The sequence below is a fragment of the Ceratosolen solmsi genome, unplaced genomic scaffold, assembly GCF_000503995.2.
Source record: "Ceratosolen solmsi marchali unplaced genomic scaffold, CerSol_1.0 scaffold13, whole genome shotgun sequence".
In the NCBI taxonomy this organism is placed as follows: Eukaryota; Metazoa; Arthropoda; class Insecta; order Hymenoptera; family Agaonidae; genus Ceratosolen; species Ceratosolen solmsi.
This window is the reverse complement of record NW_011948418.1, coordinates 2,141,093-2,161,106: the sequence shown is the minus strand read 5'-3', so window position 1 is coordinate 2,161,106 and position 20,014 is coordinate 2,141,093. Positions and strand designations below refer to the sequence as shown.

General features: G+C 28.4%; 1 protein-coding gene across 1 annotated transcript in view; it reads right to left on the bottom strand.

The window, feature by feature from the left end:
• Positions 1 to 20,014, bottom strand: part of LOC105360341 (coiled-coil domain-containing protein 57-like) — a 46,094-nt gene that overhangs the window by 17,849 nt on the left and 8,231 nt on the right. The gene's annotated exons all lie outside the window — the stretch shown is intronic.

The window sequence follows — 20,014 nt, the reverse complement described above, 5'->3', positions numbered from 1 at the left end:
TTTGAAAAATTTTTAAAAAAAAAAAAAAAAAAAAAAAAAAAAATAGAAGAACTCTCGAGTGATCATATCGAATTACCAGTGAAATCTTTCATTTCTTCGTATACTCGAAGCATACTGTAAGACGATCATGTCTCGTCTATATTATCTCATTTCAACGTTTTTCTGTTTTTTTTTTGTTTTGTTTCATTCGTGTGTTAAACCTGTTTGTCCCTTTCATGAAAAGCCTTATTACAATTTGAATTCTTGTTCGATATTCTTGAAATGACCTTGGTAGAATATATAAAAGAGATACCGTTCGCAACATCACGTATCTTAAAGCGTAATTCTGTTACACAGTTGAACGGCGGGCTATTATTACATCGATTTCCCAAAAGGAAGATAAATGATAAAAGATTCAAGCCCAGAAATCGAGAAAAAAAATTGCAGCCTATTATTTACTCGATGCTCAACGTAGCAATGTTATTCCTGCAAAATGCACTTTCAATTGCACGGTCAGATTAAAAATTTGTACACAAATTAATGGTTGTAGTAAGCGGCGGTATCTCGGCATATCCCTAAGCCGCGCTTAAAGCTTCAAACGAGCTATTCGCTTATCGCTCCTCAAGGCAAATCTACGTGGTTAAAATTAAAAGTACCTAGAGACGAGAGGCATGAATGCGCGCGGCCGCGATACTAACGAGAGCAACTGCAACCCCGAAGGCGGCGCCTTTGCCAGTCTCATAGGGTGAGCGCAGACTTCCCTCGCCTTTACCTACTTCACTTTGTCACTTTTTCCGGCTAAGCGAGCCGCTCGCGTTTATAATGAAGGGTTTCTTCGCCTTGGAGCGGAGTCTCCGGCATCGTCAGCAGGTAGGTAGGCAACCAGCCAGCCAGCCAACCAGCCAGCCAACCAGCCAGCCAACCAGCCAGCCAACCAGCCAGCCAACCAGCCGTCGGCGCCGTTTTGTTTGCCGTGTAATTCGCGCTGATGCGTAAAAGGCCAACGCTGTCTCGTGCGCTTTTAATTGCCGGCATCCTTCCGAGCATATCCTGTCTGTGCCACGAGGAATGCGGGGAAGGAGGAGTTGCTTGCCATCTCGCTCCGCTGCCCCTCCGGAACAATCTTTTGTCCAACTCCTAAGAGTCATCCGCATGGATGTTAGAGCTTACTAATGGACGCTTGCTTGCCTTCCTGCATTCACGGGAAGTTTTCCTCGAGCATTATCCGGTTGTTCGAGTCTCTATCGAGGGTGCTGCTGTGCTTCATTCAATTGACGATTACAGGATACCAATCTCGACGAATCTTTATTAGCGCGTGCTTATCCAGTAGAAGAAATAAAGGGTCTTGAGTTATTGTTTTAAGTAGTACGGCTATTGTATTTCTGTACTATCTTTGGAACATATTAATATTTTACAGACTCGGGAAAGCTCGGCTGCTTATAAAAGCGATATAGCGATTAGCTTTACCGGGTTAAAAGATATTCGATCATTTTAATGAAAAGGGCCAAGGACGGTGCTTCGAAGGATTATCGAAAAATATTTGTTATTAATTCGAGTTAGTATATTAGGTTAGTTAGTTAGTTAGTTAGTATATTAAGTTAGTATACATTAGGTGGATAGCGCTTCAATGACAATTCGTATTTTCGAGAATTTAGTTTCGCTTCTTTGAAAATTGTGTATATTGCAGGCAGTTGTGCGTCAACGAAGAAATTGAAAAGAACTTGGAAAGCGTTAAAAATGTCGTTAAGAAAAGAGAAGAAAAAAAAAGAGAAAAAGAAAAGAAAAAAGTTCGTCGTTTACTTGAGTTTGAAATTTCTTTTTTGTACTGAGAGTGCTTTGTCGTTTGCTTTGTAAGTTTTATGCCAATTTCAGCATTTCTTATCAACATAAATTTATCTTTAGAGTATTCAACCACGACGAATTTTGAGTCTCTAAATAAATAATATTTTTTGCGAAAATATTGAAGTGTAAAAAGCAATGAAATAACAATATGATCGAACAGCGATTTATAGTTTATGAATATAAATATAGAAATTATTTTAGATATGAAAAAGGAATTTGTCTACAAATTCGTTAATTAAAATAACCAATTTATGATTATAAGCTAATAACATTATAATTATTATTCCTTTTATTTTTATATATTCATTTATACAGATTAAAAATCCATTGACTGTAATTTAATATTTTAAATTCACTCTATTGGTTACTTAATTATCTTATATCAGAGAAAACAATGATTTTCAAAATGAACTTGTTTGTTACTTAAAGGCTTATACAAGTTTTATCATTATAACTTACAATGACGGGCGCGAGACAATATTTTCTATAATAATAATAATAATAATAATAATCAATAATCAATAATCAATAATCAATAATCAATAATCAATCTTCATAACGTAATTGAAAATTTTGCCACGTTATTCCCTCCTATCCAGCAGCACTTTATACTTCTATGTTTACTTATTAATTTAAAGCACTGACAGTTTCTACGATGTGCTACTAAATTCTAATGTAAGGCTATACTGATTCAGATCAAACATAAAGTTAAGATAGTGCCACGCTTGAAGCATTTTAATGTAAAAAACATGATCCTGTAGGTGCGACCACTACAATTCATCGAACTTGGATTCGTTGCGTGCTTTTTTCGTATATTAAGGAGATTAAAAAATTGAATTTGAGCTAAATTTCATTATCTTGCTATTTTATCATTTTATCGTGTAGTTTTAATTTGTCTTTACAAAAATTTCAGAACTGGTCGTACTATTAAAACTTTTCATTTGTCTTACTCATTCAAGACCAATGCTAATAATAATTATATAAGTAAATAAGCAGTTTTTATGTATATTTACTTTGATAACATTAATAATGAATAAGTACTTGCGCGTGTCTATAAAATGTCGGATTATATAAAATAAACAGCATTGCTTATCGTTGGAGAATCACACAGCAGATATCTCCGGAAATGTGTAGTGTAATTAATGAAAATTTATGGTAAAAAGTGCCTAACTAACTTTTCACATAAAAACATTGTAAGGCATTAACAATAAATTGTTTGTACTCATTTTACAAAAAAAAAAAATAAATAAATAAATAAATAAATAAAAAAAAAATAAATAAATAAAAATAAAAAAAATAAAAAAAAAGAGAACGTGTAGAAATAGTGGGTGACATCATGTAAATTAAAAATATATGACTCATGTTATTCTGCAAACTTTCAAATAAAAAAGAATTTCCAAATCGTGGCAATTTTTGATTGTCATAATGTTTAGTTTTTTCTTTCTTATTACAGAAATATTAAAATTATACGTTTCTTCAATTATTTATATTTTTTTTTTCGTACTGCTTGAATTTTATTTTTTAGTAAGTACACAAATAACTTGAGCAGTCGCACTTGTACAGTGTTTACCTATTTTTCTCTTTCTTTTCTCTTTATTATTTACGATTAATTACTATATTATTTTATCTTGTAAATTTATTAATCTTAATTAATATTATGGATGTGTTTTCAACCTTATTACTTTCACTCAATTATTATAAGAATGAACAAAAAACTATATCCAAGCATCCGGGTTAATAATGATATCAAATCGTTGCTTTACCTTAATTCACCAAATAAAATAGTATTCTTCGAAGTGCAATTTACATTTATTAACTATATGAATAATTTGAAAAACAAAACAAACGAACGAACGAACGAACGAACGAACGAACGAACGAACGAACGAACGAACGAACGAACAAACGAACGAACGAGCGAACGAACGAACGAAATTCTCAATTTAAAAGGTTGAAAAATCTCGCCATCGCAATGATTCGAATATGGTTATGGTGTATGGACAGATAATTACATCCCCTTACCTCAGCGAGTACAATATGGTTTTCACTATTATAGAAGCCACTTTAAAAACACATATTCATTGTGTAAAAAAACACATCGTCATTGCGATGCTCGCATTATAGGCCTTTGGTGATGCGTTTATATGCGCTCGATGGCGACTCTATTGTCTCACCCCCCCCCTCCCCCCACCGTGTATTAGGTGTAGACAAAGAAACATTTGAGTCTTGATTCAACCAAAATGTAGGTCGGTATCGTAGATTCACAGTGATTGAGTGCTCGTTGGTCACTAAAAATGAAGCTGCAGTTTCAACATCCATTTTAAAGGTGAAATTTCTGTTGCTCCATTCCCTTTTCTTTCCATTTTATAATACCTGTAATTGCTTTGATTCACGCACGTAGCCTCACACAGGCGCACACGCAGCTTGTCATTCTTCTTTTAATAGCTCTACCAACCACAATTACTTTATCATAAAATATGCGTTAATTTTAATAATTAAATTTCCAAATAGATTTACTACTAATAAATGCATTTCGTATGCTAGATTCGAGAGAATGATTTTTCATATTTATCGACAATAATGGATAATAGGATGTTCTTTGGTAAAGGATTATCTTGGATTATACTAAAGAAAAATTTTAATATCGAGAAGCTTTAATAAATCTCGAAGTGCAAAAAAGGTATAAAAGAATTTTATGCTTTTACTTATGTTGACTTTAATTTATTGTGTATAACATAAAGACATAAATATAACCACATTATTTGATGGGCTGCTCGCGACTTAAAATCATCTAACTCATTGATGAAATAATAATTAAAGGCACGGAAAGCAAAATTTACTGGAATTGAAAATAATTGTCGATGATGATTAACGTTAGAGGATGTAGAGAAGAAAGAAAAAAGTAAATCCAAATAAGAGTATCTGCATATAGAGCTAGAAAAGAAGTGACAATGTCCGCTAAATAATACAAAATTAATTAATTAGTCAACTTTTGAATTACATACATAATGAGCCAATTGTTGAGCTTTCTTTTTCTTTTGTTATCGCCATTATTTTTAATTCGATCCTTTCAAATTGCAATCTTTGTATAAATATCCCTTTATAAAACTGAGATGGCGAATCTGAATATGTATCAGATGTACAAAATTGGTATACAGCAGCATCCGTTTCACCTGCACATCAAACATTGTGCATCACACAACAAAGCGAAATAGCTTGACTCGCGAGAAATGTGCAATAGGTAAAAAATATATTCTTTTTATTACCCCCTGCCACGGCCCCCAGAGGATTATCCATATAATATACTACAAGGATTCTAAGCCCAGTTTTATAGCTCCTGAGCATGAGAAAATGTGCACGGACTTCATCTGTTATTTTGTAAGATTAAATCTGTAGGGAAGTTGTAAAGCTCTCTGTCGCATTCCAACTTGTAGATAGGAATGAATAACCACCTAGATGGAAATAGTACAAACACTCGGATTTCTATTTTGCTGCCGGAAAATCCCTGTAATTGCCTAGGTTCTTGATTGTTGAAACGCTCTAAAGAATATTATGGAGAGTTTACGTAACTTGCTTTATAAGGAAAGTTAATTTGTTGTTCTTGAAGCGTGGACTCGTCAAAAATTTAACCTGTATTATAATTTTAAATTATTATCTTCGCTCGTAATCTCTAAATTGATGAAATAATGATAAAGACCGTTTTAATTAATATTAATTAAAACGTGATAATGACCTCGCCAAAGAATTTTAAATCTTCAATCTATTAGATTAATATTCTGTGTATCAATGTAATATGTAATTATCAATAAATTAGAATAATGAGTTTTTGTTTAAATTTTTTCTTTTCAATGATCATTTATTTATTATATTTAAATTATTTTTCCCACACAATATGAAAGATTAAAATTATTAAACCATTTTTAAAATTATATTACAATTATTTTATTTTCAAAGTATATTATTATTATTATTTACTTTTCACCATTGAAATCACGTATTATTATTTATTATTTTTTTATTATTTATACCCAATATAAGACTCTATTTTAAAAGAAATAAAATACAGAATCAAATTGAAATATTAAAAATAAGAAACGAGATAACAAAATGAATATATGTAAATGTTGAAATAGTCATAAATACAAATACAAAATACTGATACGATAATCTTTTTTACAAAAAATGCTAATGAAGATTCGTTGAAAAATATAAACATTTTATGTCATTTAATTAGCTATATCTATATATACACATATTAAGTACTATCAAAACTAAATTGATTTTCATTAATTTTTAAGTATTATTACGTTTTTTTTTTAAATTAACACGATTATGTTTTAATTTTTTATCACACAAAATTGTTCTTATATCATAATTTCTTACATCTTTGTGATGTAATTAATTTTGTGGTTATGACCATCGTATTGTTCCACTTTTAACTTTTTTCTAACCATCTATTGTCTGATATATATGCATCTCTTGTTAGCAATCTAAACTCCACTTGTTTCGATGGTGTACCGTTTCATGAAATTCGTTTAATGTATACACACTTTCTATCTCGTGTACAAAGAAAGCATAAAATGAATTTTTCTACATTAGATGCCCGACGCTAATTCTATTCAATATTTTATTCAAGATCCCAAGCGTAAAAGTTCCGTGATCTTTTAACGACTGTTATATTTTTTTTTTTAGCAATGTTCGTGCACAGAAAATTACAGAATAACGTGTAAAACTACTCGAATGACGGTGTACACGCACATTCTATTAACTATATTTGTATTGGCATCAACCTAATCGGCACGGAAGTTGATAATATGTAGAATAAAAAGCATAAACAGTATATAGTTTGTAAGGTAAAAAACAATAAATATTTATAATTTTATTTATAAATCAATATAGTTTCGTTATGGTTTTGTATGCAGGATTAATGAATTTTAAAAAATTATATACATAATGAACTATTTATAGTATTTATAAAATTCAGAATGTTATAATTAAGAAAAAATAGAAATGATTATTTTACATTTTTATATATTTATGTATATATATATATATATATATATATATATATATAATAAATAATTAATGATTAGCACAATATATTTTGACTATTTTAATAATTAGACTTATTTTTATAATAAAAATTACATTTAATATTTCTTGTTTGTGATATAATAAGGATAGGTTTGGCTTACGTAATGATATGCTTGCGCATGCCAATTTGAAATTGTAAATTACTCGTTCAAAATTTTTGTAAAATGCTATAATTGTTAGACTTATTTATTTTACCGAGATTATTCTTATTAAATAATTGAGAATAATGATTACTTCGTCTAATGTATATGCGCGTTCAAAAAAAGATGTCTCATAACACATTCTATTTACAGATACTAATTTTTATTTTATCTAATTTAAATTAAAAACGATCTTTGCAATATGCATTAAATATATCTTTCTTCTTCTAATGAACAATTTGGATTATCCTTTTGCTAGAGCATTTTTAATTCATATGAAATTTTATTTTGATGTTCCTCTAATGTAATTGTCGACAGAAACATCTAACAGCGAAAGAAATAAGAAAAAGTCAATAAAACAATGTCTGGGGGATTATTACAAGAAGGGGGAGCGACGGACAAGGCCAAGTAATAATAAGAGGATTACATATTTCTTGTACCGAGCATCTGCCTGAGTGATTCACTGCAGCCATCCTTTCCAGAATCTTCGCACATTTTATTTTGCTCAGTGTGATATGACCGGAAAGTGCTTTGTAAAATAGAATTGGAAACTAGAGTTGAAATTATCGATTAAAAGTTTTATTTAATGAAAGTTGGTCATTTAGATTTTAGTGAAACCAAGCTAATTGTCGATAAATTTTGTGTAACAAAAATAAATAAAATATAATAAAAGTTTTAAATTATTCGTAATAGTCTTTATCCATAATGTTATAATGGAAATTTTCATTTTAAAAATTTTCACTTCTATGCAATAAAATTCGTTAAATTTTAATTTGAGTATGACCAATTAGTAGTTTCAATAATCTTTTACTTTTAAATATCGATATAATGCAAGAAGGTAAAATTTTTTATGTCTTCTTTTTTTCGAAAGTGTATCAATCAAAATAGAGTGTATTCCCAGCAAATAATTAGTTAATTAATTTTGTTTTTTTTTTATTCAAATGGACAAATCTATTTTTACGTACCTAGATTTGACTAATTAATATGGGAAGTTACAAAACAACTCCGTCGTAACATTCGCGTCTTCTTAATTGCGTAATTATAAGTCACATTTCAGATTGATAATTTGAACAATAATACATTTATTATAATATATTGATTTTATAGAAAAATAAAATTAACTAATAAAATTAATTGTTCTACATCTGTAGTTTTAGAGTTTAAAATTGCACGTTTGAACAGTTGGCTTTATCAGGTGTCAAATATTTTGTCTTCGATATTGCTCAAACGACGTTTGCTTTAGTCAATTAGTAAAAATTCCAATAATGCCATTTCATTTAAATTCCAAAGCCTTTTCATTCTACATTATTTTTCATTATGAGAATAATTACGGAATGCTTAGTCACTGTTACCTAACCAATTGAAATAGCATAGTAGCAACTTGTAATATTCACTATGATTGATAAAAAAAAAAAAAATTTTATTGTCAGGGATAAAGCGAAGGAAATGTTTAACAAATTTAAATAGTACTAAGATCAACTAAGGCTTAAAGAATGCAATATACAAAAAAATTTCTAATACACAGGAATTTTGTATAAATCGAAATATATTGAAAAATTAATGTCGAAGGTAAAATATACGGTTCTCTTTACACGCTATGCATACGTATTAGTACGTAACGATCCTTGAACGTTCTGTTGTTATTCAGCTTACGAACGTATCTAAACAACCTAAGTGACGTCGAGACATTCGTGAAAAGTGCATTGTCAAGAACATGAGGTGAAGGCGAGTCTTGTTAAGATAAATGCAATTGTATTAGATCTCGAATTAAGTAAAGGAAATGTAGTGCTTTGTACAAAATATTTATAGGTATACGACAGGAATGAGAACGGGAAAGAAAATAAAAAAAATATTGATTTGATATGGTCGAGAAAATTGCTGTTCTTTGCTTCGCAAAAACATTATTTAAAGTATTTTCAATTGCAAAATAATTTTCTTTTACATTCAATAGAATTTAATTATTTATTTAAGTAGCTTATTAAGTTAATTACATATTAAGCAGTTTATTAATTTTGGAAAATATTTTAAGTAACAGCTACCACATGGGTGAAACAGCTAGTACAGAAATTAACCATAAACAAAAATTGTCGTCCCCCCATGGACTTCCAAGACTGCAGCCGCAGGTAGCAAGGCAACGTGCCCCTCTCCACTCTCTCACTCTCTCGCTCGCTCGCTCATACCGTCAATATAAATGCCGTTAATCCTTGAAGGCATGACAGCTGCGACTATTGCTGTACCTCCCAGCTACTTTTCTTAGTGTTCGCAAGCCTTATTATACGACGCGATTCCCGGTAAAAGCGCTCAGATTCACCCGCTTCGGTCTGTATCAGCAAGCTGGATCGTAAAAATCTTTAATGCTCGTATCTCCTTGCCCTCGGTGTAAAACGGTAAACCAAAGTACGAATTCTTATTCCTGGGTTTGAGTAAATCTTCATCGTCACTTGGTGTTCGTAAGCATAGGCAGAAACGTGAATTGCACTGATGCCATACTTTGCACCACCAGCGACATAAACTACTACTAAGGCGAAAATAAATGCTTTGGGAGCGCATGGATTTTGAAAGACGTTGTGTAGTTCGGTCGGAGAAAGTTCACCAGGTATACTTCGGACTTTCGAGTTCAAAGACATTTTTTATGATTACGTGAGACGTTTTTAAATCATTGGATTTCTCAACAATGCCTTATAAATGTTCAGCCATTGTTTTATAACTTACTCAAATATAAAATTTTCAATTTACTTAATAATTATTAATAAAAGAATAAAAATGTAATGCGGTGAACGAAATATTACCGTCGCATTACGTCATCGTTTAAAGTCTTGAATACCAAATACAAAAACAGATAATTTATACCTTTTCATTGTTTTTTTTGAAAATATAATAATTACATTACATTTAATTATACCGATGCTAATTCTATGTATTATTATAGTCAAAAAGCTGCGTCAAGTATTTATATTTTATTTGTAATTCCATATTTGTTTGCGAGTAATCATTAATTTATTATTATTATAAAGTAGGCAGTTACCATGTCATTGTATGTAACTAAAGAGATTTATCATATAACTCATTAGCAATAAAACCAATTGTTTAAATAATTTTTTAAACTTTATGCTCTACCTTTAACTCGTTATTCGAAGGCAAGAATTTCTTATCATTATTAATCGTCTATAATTTGTTTTTTTTTTTTTTTTTTAAATAAACATTTTATAAAATATTATTATTTCAATAATTAATATTTAAAGCTATACTCAACTTTTTTATTTAATGAGAATAAAAAAAAAAAAATAAAAAAAAATAAAAAAAAAACAGTTAATAAAAGCAACGTAGTTATTATTATCTATGCAGCATTTTTGTTTATACAAACTCAACAATACCACGGGCCATAATAATACGTTGTATTTTATCATCATCACTTTAAATATCCTTTCTATACTATTTTCGAGTTATTTTTATGCTCGATAAAAGCATTCGCTTACAATCCTATGATGCTCTGACAAGAAAACCTGACATTTCAGGTATACATCAAACACATACTTCGTAGTACGCAAAGTTTCGTTTGTATTTAAAGAGGAAAAAAAATAATGCTTGCCTTAAGCACAAAACTGTATGGTCAACAAAATTAATGGCCACATTCAATTCATTGTCTATCATATATTCGGATAAAATGCCAGAGCAAGGTTTTGCATACGTAAGTGGTAATAATAATTTGCTGGCCAAGCAAAATAATTATTCATTGCAGACGATATTTGAAATACTGTAGGATAAATTATTAAAGTTAAAAATCAAAGCTCAAATTTCAATCTGAAAAACTAATTTCATCTACATACAATATATATGGTAATTGCGCAAAGCAGTGCGTTTAAACTTGAGTTTCTTGAATACATAGTTCATTATTAATGCGTGGTGCAACATTTAAGAGTTAGTGAAAGAGCGAGAAAGGGAGAGAGAGAGAGAGAGAGAGAGAGAGAAATTACAGCACAAAAACCATGTACAGAACAGATTTTCCCAAAGGCGACTATCTTAGTCTTCCTTATCTCATCTAATTAATCTTGTGCTCTCGCTGGCGGCATGTTCAGAGAAAATAATCATCTTGTTGAAGAGAGTGAAAGGTTGATGTTTGCGTATGTATACCTATCAATGTACCATTTAGTAGGTGAAAAATAGAGACAAAACATCGCCTGGAGTAGCATTAGACAAGTGTATGAATTATGCAAAACAGGCAATAAATAAAATTTAAAAAAGCCATAAGGATAACGTGGATTGAAATTTTTTGCGAAATTAGCAATGCTATATATTATTGTAATTGCATAATTTATGAAATAAAATTATGTACTCTTTAGTCGCAGCTTGTGCAATTTCTTTCATTTTATTTAGTAAAATCACATTATTACGCTGACATAATATTAATGCACTAAACAGCATAAATGGAGGAATTTTTTATATCATATACTCCCAATCATAAAGTATATAATTTATTATAGAATTTCTTAAATATTATAATCATTTGTATTTACAGTGCCAGTGGATTATTATACGTTAAGTATATATATATATATATATATATATATATATATATATTATTCCCAATATTTACCATTAAAAGCAAAAAAAATAAATATTCAGTTTAGTATACAATAAGTATAAAAATTTGGCTGTCAATTAATGTAGAAAATTTTTAATTCAATACCCTACAATATTGATATATATTTATTATTTTTAATAATCACGAATAGAACATTAATTGTTATAAAAATTAAAAGCAATTACAAAGAAATGATAAATAATGTTATGATTCCTTTTAAATAATAGTCACCGTTATTATTACAATTCTATAAAATACTTGTTTACATTACTTACATTACATTTACGGACTTATTTTCTTTTATTTATAGGAAAAAATATAAATCAATTAGAAAAATATAATTAATATACTAGAATATTGTCGCACTAAAATTCTTCTTTGAATAACCATTTATGCTTTAATAACATTAAATATTGTAAACAATTTTTTTCTTTCGATTCGTTCATGCTATACAATAACTATTTTTACAATATTAATGTCAATAATTTACTTCCATTAATTGTTTATTTAATGAAAATTAAAATTAAATTAATTTTAATTCTATTATTAATTATTAATCAATTATTAAAATTATTTCCGTATGTGAAAAGGGACAGAATTCATTTTCTATATCCACGTAGGAATTCTGGTAATTACTAGTCTGTAATAATACTATTTATACTTTTACTCGCGAGCCTCTATATAAACGCGTCCATACGTATGTAATTATATATTTTTTAAGATTAACTAAGAGGAATAGATAAAATTTGTTCTTGGTATAATGTTTTCGTATGAAAAATTATGTTAGGCTACGATATGATGTCGACTAAGCATTTCGTGTTAAAATTTAATATGTTTATTATTCGAAAAAGCAGTTTGTAAATTTGCTTTTATTAATTTTCATAATTTTTTATTGATAATTAAAATATAAATGAATACATTTTTTATGCTCGTTATTATATTTTAATGATGATCCATATTTATTGGTTTATGTAAATCTTAAACACAAAAGTTTTTGTAATGTGAAAGTTTAAATACCCATTATTGTAATCAGGTTACGTAAAAAACAGTTATTACCTTTAAATTTGGATTGAATGAAGCTTAATTATATTATTATATGCCTTTGATACAATTATATTCCAATGAATACGATGCGAATAATTTAAACAAAAATTTAGCTTAAAAATGTATTTCATATTTTGGTTAAAAAGCAAGAAGGAAAAGTATCGACCAAGATGTAACAGGAATTTTTCTATTGGTTAACGATAATCAAGTTAGACTCAACTATTAAATAATATATAAAACATTTGATACAGCATTAATTTTATAATTTTAAGAAATTATATATATATATATATATATTTTTTTTTTGCTACCACTGCTCGTTATAAATTACGATTATTTTATAAAAATTCAAGAGCTCTTAGAGATCAGAAGCAAATATATTTCTTTTTATAAGTGATTATTTTACATGTATTCGTACACATAATAAATACGCATTTTAAATTTTGTAATATAATTTACAATAATAAGTAAAAATTATTATATTAAAATCAAACTCTTAAATTAAAAACACCTTTTAACAATGTTAGAAACAATAAAATTTTCATATATTTTATATTAATAAGTTTTCTACTTTCTACATTTGAAATTCATATGATTAAATCTATTTTATTTTTCATTGAAGAAAGAGTTTAACCAATTATTACTACTTTGTCAGAAACGTATAGTTAATTAGCTAGAGCTATGTTATTTATTAATAATGAAAAATAATTCTTAACTTTATTTTTGTTGATTTCTCAAGATTCGAATGATAAGACTCACCTAGAACAGAAAAAGCGAAATAATTAAATTTAATGATGAAAATAGAATTACGTTTATAAAAAAAATTTGTAGTTACAATTCATGTTTAATGGTGAATATTCTGATAAAGGAGTGAAGCCATATTTTTTAAGCTGAACGATACTTCGCAATGATAAATGTTATGATTGTATCTTTACTATTTTTGTAATAAAATTATCGATCATTATAGTATTTTTCATTTTTTGAAAGTTTTGCAGTAATTATTTTAAAAAGGTTTATTATATTCTTTAAATTGATATTTTTATTTTCCTCGGCTTTATGAATTAAACATTTCACAAACATACTTTTAACTAAAAACTTCAATTTATGAGAAGTTTATTATAAATTATATTAAACAATTAGTGACAAAGTGCACATTAATTGTATTTATATATATATATATATATATATACATAATTTTGTAATTGTTGCAATTTTAATAATTTATTTGATTGTTTACTAATTATTTTAACATCTCAGTGTGTTAAAATCTTATATGAATAAATAAATAGAAAATTGTTATTACTATATTAAATAACTACGTGTTTATGATAAGAGAGAGGGAGGGGGGTGGGGGTGGGGGTGGAGAATAAGATTTTTAGAAACCACATACAGATTTAAACTCACATATGCAGATGCCAATATTCTTAAATCATGATAATGGGTTACAAATTTAATTGTTGAATGTAATTATAAATTTTTAAATACATAAGTGAAAAATAAATTATTTTTGATATTGCCACGATGATGAGCTTTATGAAAAATCCATTAAATATACACTTTGATAGAATATAATGAAGCATTACGAGTCAATCATATATACGACTGTATTTCATAATAATAATTTCATAAAATTGTTAAGAAGGACTTGAATGCGGAATTATATTTTTAACAGTCGTTTCCTAATTTTTTTTATGTTGGACGCTTAATTTTTTACTTATTTTTAAGACATCTTGCATAATGTTAGAGTAATTTATATAATAACGTTTTATACTTTTGTAGATTCATAAAAATTTATTTTAAAATATTAATGCAATATCGTATTTGGTTATTGTTTTAGAACATTTTTTTTGTCGATCCATCTACATTATTTACTATTATTATTTCTATTGAGTATTGTTAAATCGAAGGCTTGAAAGGAAAATTTGTAAAAAAATTTTCATAAATGAAATTATCGTTAATATGTGTACGTGATGTTAATAACAATAAACGAATAAAATGAATATATTGGATTTATTACTAAATATTCTTAAACGTTTCAAAATATAAAAAAAAAAGAGTTTATTTGTCAATTAATTAATCACTGATATTGTGATTTAATTGAAATTGACAGTGAGGATGAAACTATTAATAATAAATTTCATGCGTACAAAAAAATATTTAAATTCTTTGAACTAACATTAATCTTATTGATAAATAATAAATATATCTTATTATAAATATTATTATGGCCTATAAAAAAGAAAATATCCCTAATTTTAATTTATTTTTAGAGTAGTTTTGTAGATTGTAACTCAATGCGAAGTGTAAACTTTCTAGATTTAATTTCATGTATTATTTGCTTATACAGTTTATGTTGCAATCAATTATGTAGTTTCATATATATATATATATATATATATATATATATATATATACTTCTTATTTAATATTATTAGTATCTTTACATTATAATTCAACGGATATAGAAAGCACGTATTTTTATCGAATAGAGAGGAGCGGTCGGTTATTTGAAATACTCTTTACAATAAAATCTTTCGTTAGTTTTGCTAAATTAAAAAAATTAATTATTAAAAAATTAATACGATTTAAATTTAGGATTAAATTATACAATTAAGCATTTATTATCGCCGTATCATTTTATGATAATTATGGGTTAAAAAGTTTTAAGATTTAAATTTGCAGTTATGTAGTAAGGAATCAAGTTATGTAAAAAGATTAATACAAAGTGTTAGTTTGTTGTATTTGCAATTTCCATTTCAATTCTTAAATATGTTTTTACTACGCAGGCTAAACAGTAATTATAAGTCTATAAAATCACTTGCGGTAAGTGCAAGCACTTTTTCAACCATTCAATGCGCGCTCGAATTTGAAAATGAAAAACAGACCTGTAGCCTTGAGATTCGAATGCTTGAGTCAACCCGAGGCAAAGCGAGCCGTCATCAGCGATGCTTTAAGGCACAAAGTTCAAACCCAACTGTGCACAAATCCCCGCGCGCTTTCCTATTAATAATAAGATTCCAGTCTATTTGCACGCACACGCAATGCCGTCGGCGACGCTCCTGTCTACGCATTATGTCACGGGCCACTCGGCTTACAACTTCCCCAGCATAGGATTACCATGGATCGATTCACGCAAGAGCGACTTGGGCTCTCGGCTTCCATCATTCATCCCGTAACAACGACAGTTTGCGGTGAGAAACATTCCACGAGTCGCGTTGGCTCTCGAGCCTTCCCCCCTCCCCCCTTTCTGTACATCCACGTTTCCGCTTATTTCATGTGCATACTCTGCTTATTCTGTTCCCTAACGCGCGCACGCCACTTCACGTACGAGTTGTGCCGAGTTGGTTGTTGAACCCGAGCGAGAAAGACGTGGTCGCGCAGTCGATTTGCGTCGATATGTAAAGTTGACCTCGTTGCGTTGTCGTTATCGTTCGCGTTTGTCCTACTAAGGCAAATGAATGGCCACTGATGATTGAGTCTTTATTGATTCGCTTTTGTAGTGTTTATAAGGTACGGTAATAGTATTTTATGGCTTTTAAAAAGTGAAGAATTAAAGAGAGGCACGTTGATTGCTTTTTCAAATTTTATTTAATAATTGTTGCATTTATCTCTACCGAGGTGCTTTATTATACGTCTCGATACAATGAATTTAACGGAAGTTATTACTTTATAGGCAATTGAAATGTGCAAGGTCATTTTTTAATAACTACATTTTCTATTATATAATTTAGCATTTTAATATTTAAAGCTGATATTAAGCATTAAATATTTTCCCATGTAATTTGTATATCGCATTAATGAATTAATAGAAATATCTTTATAATGGCTTACAATACTTGATATTGTAGGCGGTAGCATTTATTGTATAAAATTTAACATTATATTTTTGTTAATCCATGTATATATATTTTTTTCACAAAAAACAAATCCCCATATTAATTGCGTGCATATTTCAACACACACGCGCACATTATTTATTTGTACTAGCTTCAATATCTAACTTATTTTTATCTTATATTCTAAGAATATCGTCAAATTAGATGTATTAGTAATTTATCCGGGAGTTGTAGTTTTAATTGTTCGTATATATTTATAGATCAAATATCGAGCGAACATTCTGTTGACAAACTAATAGTTTTAGCAAAATATTTGCCAACTATACCAAGTATTCTATCAAGGCCGAATTTCCATTCTCACGCGATAAATTTATTAAAAATATCTAATGCACTTTAATATTTAAAACGTACGGTATTTGGGTAAAAAATTATTTTTCTATTCATAGTTAGTCATTATGTATAATAAAAAAATACAATAAATTCACATATTGCGTAGGTGACAGCATAAACTCTTAAAACCATACATTTTTCCATGAATTTACTTGTGAAAAGCGAACTTATTAGTTTTACTAAAAAAATATAACTCCTTAAATAAGTAAATAAAGACATAATAATCTGAAATATGTGCTCTCTAATTATAGATTATTTTTATATTATTGATATATGGTTATCAATTCCTTCTAAATTAGTAATCGTTTGGGAATAATTATTAAGTTCGCGTGTTAATGATCTTATAATCGAAATACTTGAACTTCCTTTTTCAAAAAAAAAAAAAAAAAAAAAACTGTACATGTAAAACGTGTATAATATGAATATTACAGTGAGCTCTAAATTATTTATTATGCTCTTATCAATGTAATATGGTGAAGTGAGTAGGCATTTTTAAAATTCTAAATGTTCATCGCATTACATACTTGAGCGACAAAATGTATTAGTAATAAATTATGCTACATACAGTTTCTATTGATTATTGGTATCTTAGCGACAGTTATTGTTTGAAATAACCTTCAAAGCGAACGAAGGCAATATTTTTTATAATTTTTGCGTCTTAGTTGCTTTGCTTAGGTGAATATAATTATTGAATATAATTGCTGTGAGAGGGAGAGTAGTTGCAGATAGATGCAGCTAATCGATGTGGGTAAACGCAAGCATTGCGAATCAGCTTTAATTGAAACAGCCGCGCCCGGAGTTTGTAATGGAGAAATTTTTGTGTATGCAAGATAAAAATCTATGTATTGAATTCCCTTTGTCTATTTTTTTTTTTTTTTTTTTTTTTTTTTTTTTTTTTTTTTTTTTTAATACTGCAATTAAAAGACGAAAAATGTCAGGTGTTTATTTTACTGTTAGGCTATTAAAAAATATAAGTTACGGATTCATTTAAATTAACACATTTTACAATGGAGAAATTGCACAGAAATTTCATGGGAAAATTTATTTCAGAATCCTAGTTGAAAATAGAGAATAGTAATAAGAATGTACATCATAGTAGATACTTTTGCATTATCATGTTCAAATAAAAAAAAACAATAATTTAATTGTATTATTATAAATTTAAAGGTTTTTACGAATATATTTGTAATAATTAAAACCAAATGTTAATTTATCTAAAATCGGGTTATGTTCGTATTTATAAGAGTATATAATTACTTTTAATTCAAGTTCATCCTTCAAATTCTCATTCAATATATTCGTTCAAACATTCTGTATTGAAAATTCGTTTTAAAAATATGTAATATAATATTGTATTCCAAGCAATTAAATTAAAGCGTAAAATTATCTTCTAAAACAGTTTACAATAGAATTTTCTTTTCTTTGATGCATACGCTTTTAGCTTAAAAAAAATTGTTTTGTTAATATTCGCTCTCATGGACATCGTATAACGCGATTATAAAAATATCATTGAAATCGTCGTCGAAGTTTACTGCTTCAAAACAGAAGACTTGTAATAAGAAATAATTACCGTGCCAATAATTAACTTTATTTTTATTTTTATATTTTGTATGTATTATTGTTTATATATGCAATACTGTTAAACGACTATCATAAATACAAAATATTATTTTTGGATTAGTACGTAATAATTACATGTCATACTTACACTAAACACATAGCACGTTCTTCGCTTTTAGTAATTTGATATAAACAATAATATTGGAACTTCCATATTATATCGAACAATTCTTGAGATTATTCATAGACTACAATTGAATAATAATAATAATAATTATACAAACGTACAAAGTTATCGTGAGATAACAAAATTGTATTTGAACAACTAACAGTTAAATGAGACATTGTAACTTTAGATAAGAACATATTAAAAAATTTCGTTCCTTCAACGTTGCATAAAATCACACATTTATTTTTACGTGTCTGTCAACATTTTGAGTAACAATTTAACAAATATTAATATGAAGAAAAAAAAATGTTATAGAAAATCTACTATACTAGATACTATATCATATAACGTTACATAATTCTATTTAATTTTATCAAAAATTTAATCTACTAAAAATTAATAAAATAATTACAATTTTTACAAAGAAAAATAATAAAGTAATGAAATAATTTTTATTTCTAAATGATTGATTACGGAATTAGCTATGAATTATGTAGTTAAAGCGTATGTTGACTAATATTTGGAGGTGTATGTTACTTAATAAATTTGCTGCATCGTTAAAAACAAGATAAACTTATCCAAGTTTGATAGGTATTTCACTTACAAAATTACTAAATCCGCGTGCAAAAATTAAATGAATTGATTTTGATTTACTGCTCCATTATCATCGACAGGGAGACTTTCGTGTAATCATTTTCAATGCACCAAATTTCACAAATCGAGGATCATCCATAGAGAAATAAAAAATACACCTCTCGAGTTCCCCCCTCCCCCCTCTCACCATTTCTTAAAAAAAAAAGATGATTTCTGTTGTATAAAAAAAGGCTCTTAACACTGCAACGGATCGTTCCTGCTCTCGAACCGTTATCCGCAAATCTGTGGTCCAGTTCAGGTTGAATTCGCTCCCACGCGCGAGTCGACATCCAAAAGAGCGCGAATCCATTAATTGAAATTCGAGACGCTCGCGAACGGAATGAAAGAACCGGTCCATTCCACAGCCACGGACCATCCTTCGGCTCGGCCAATTTTTTCTCCAGCCACTTGCTCACAACGATCCCCATGTATCCGCGTGTATATCTTGTCTCATATAACTCATATCATTCGAGTTCTCAATTGATTATCATCTCATTAATACATCACAGACATCTCATTTGTAATGGGATTTCTCAAAAACTGCTCAACTACAGCTGTAATTGTTGAATTAGTCGGATAATTCCGCTACTATTTTATATAAAAACTATCATTGCAATGTGATTGATTAATACATATTTATATGTATAAATGTAATGTGATCGATGTTATGAGCGGTAAATAGAATTCAGTAAAAAATAATAAATTTTAGGCACTTTTAAAAGTTTCATTTTTCATCGACATTATT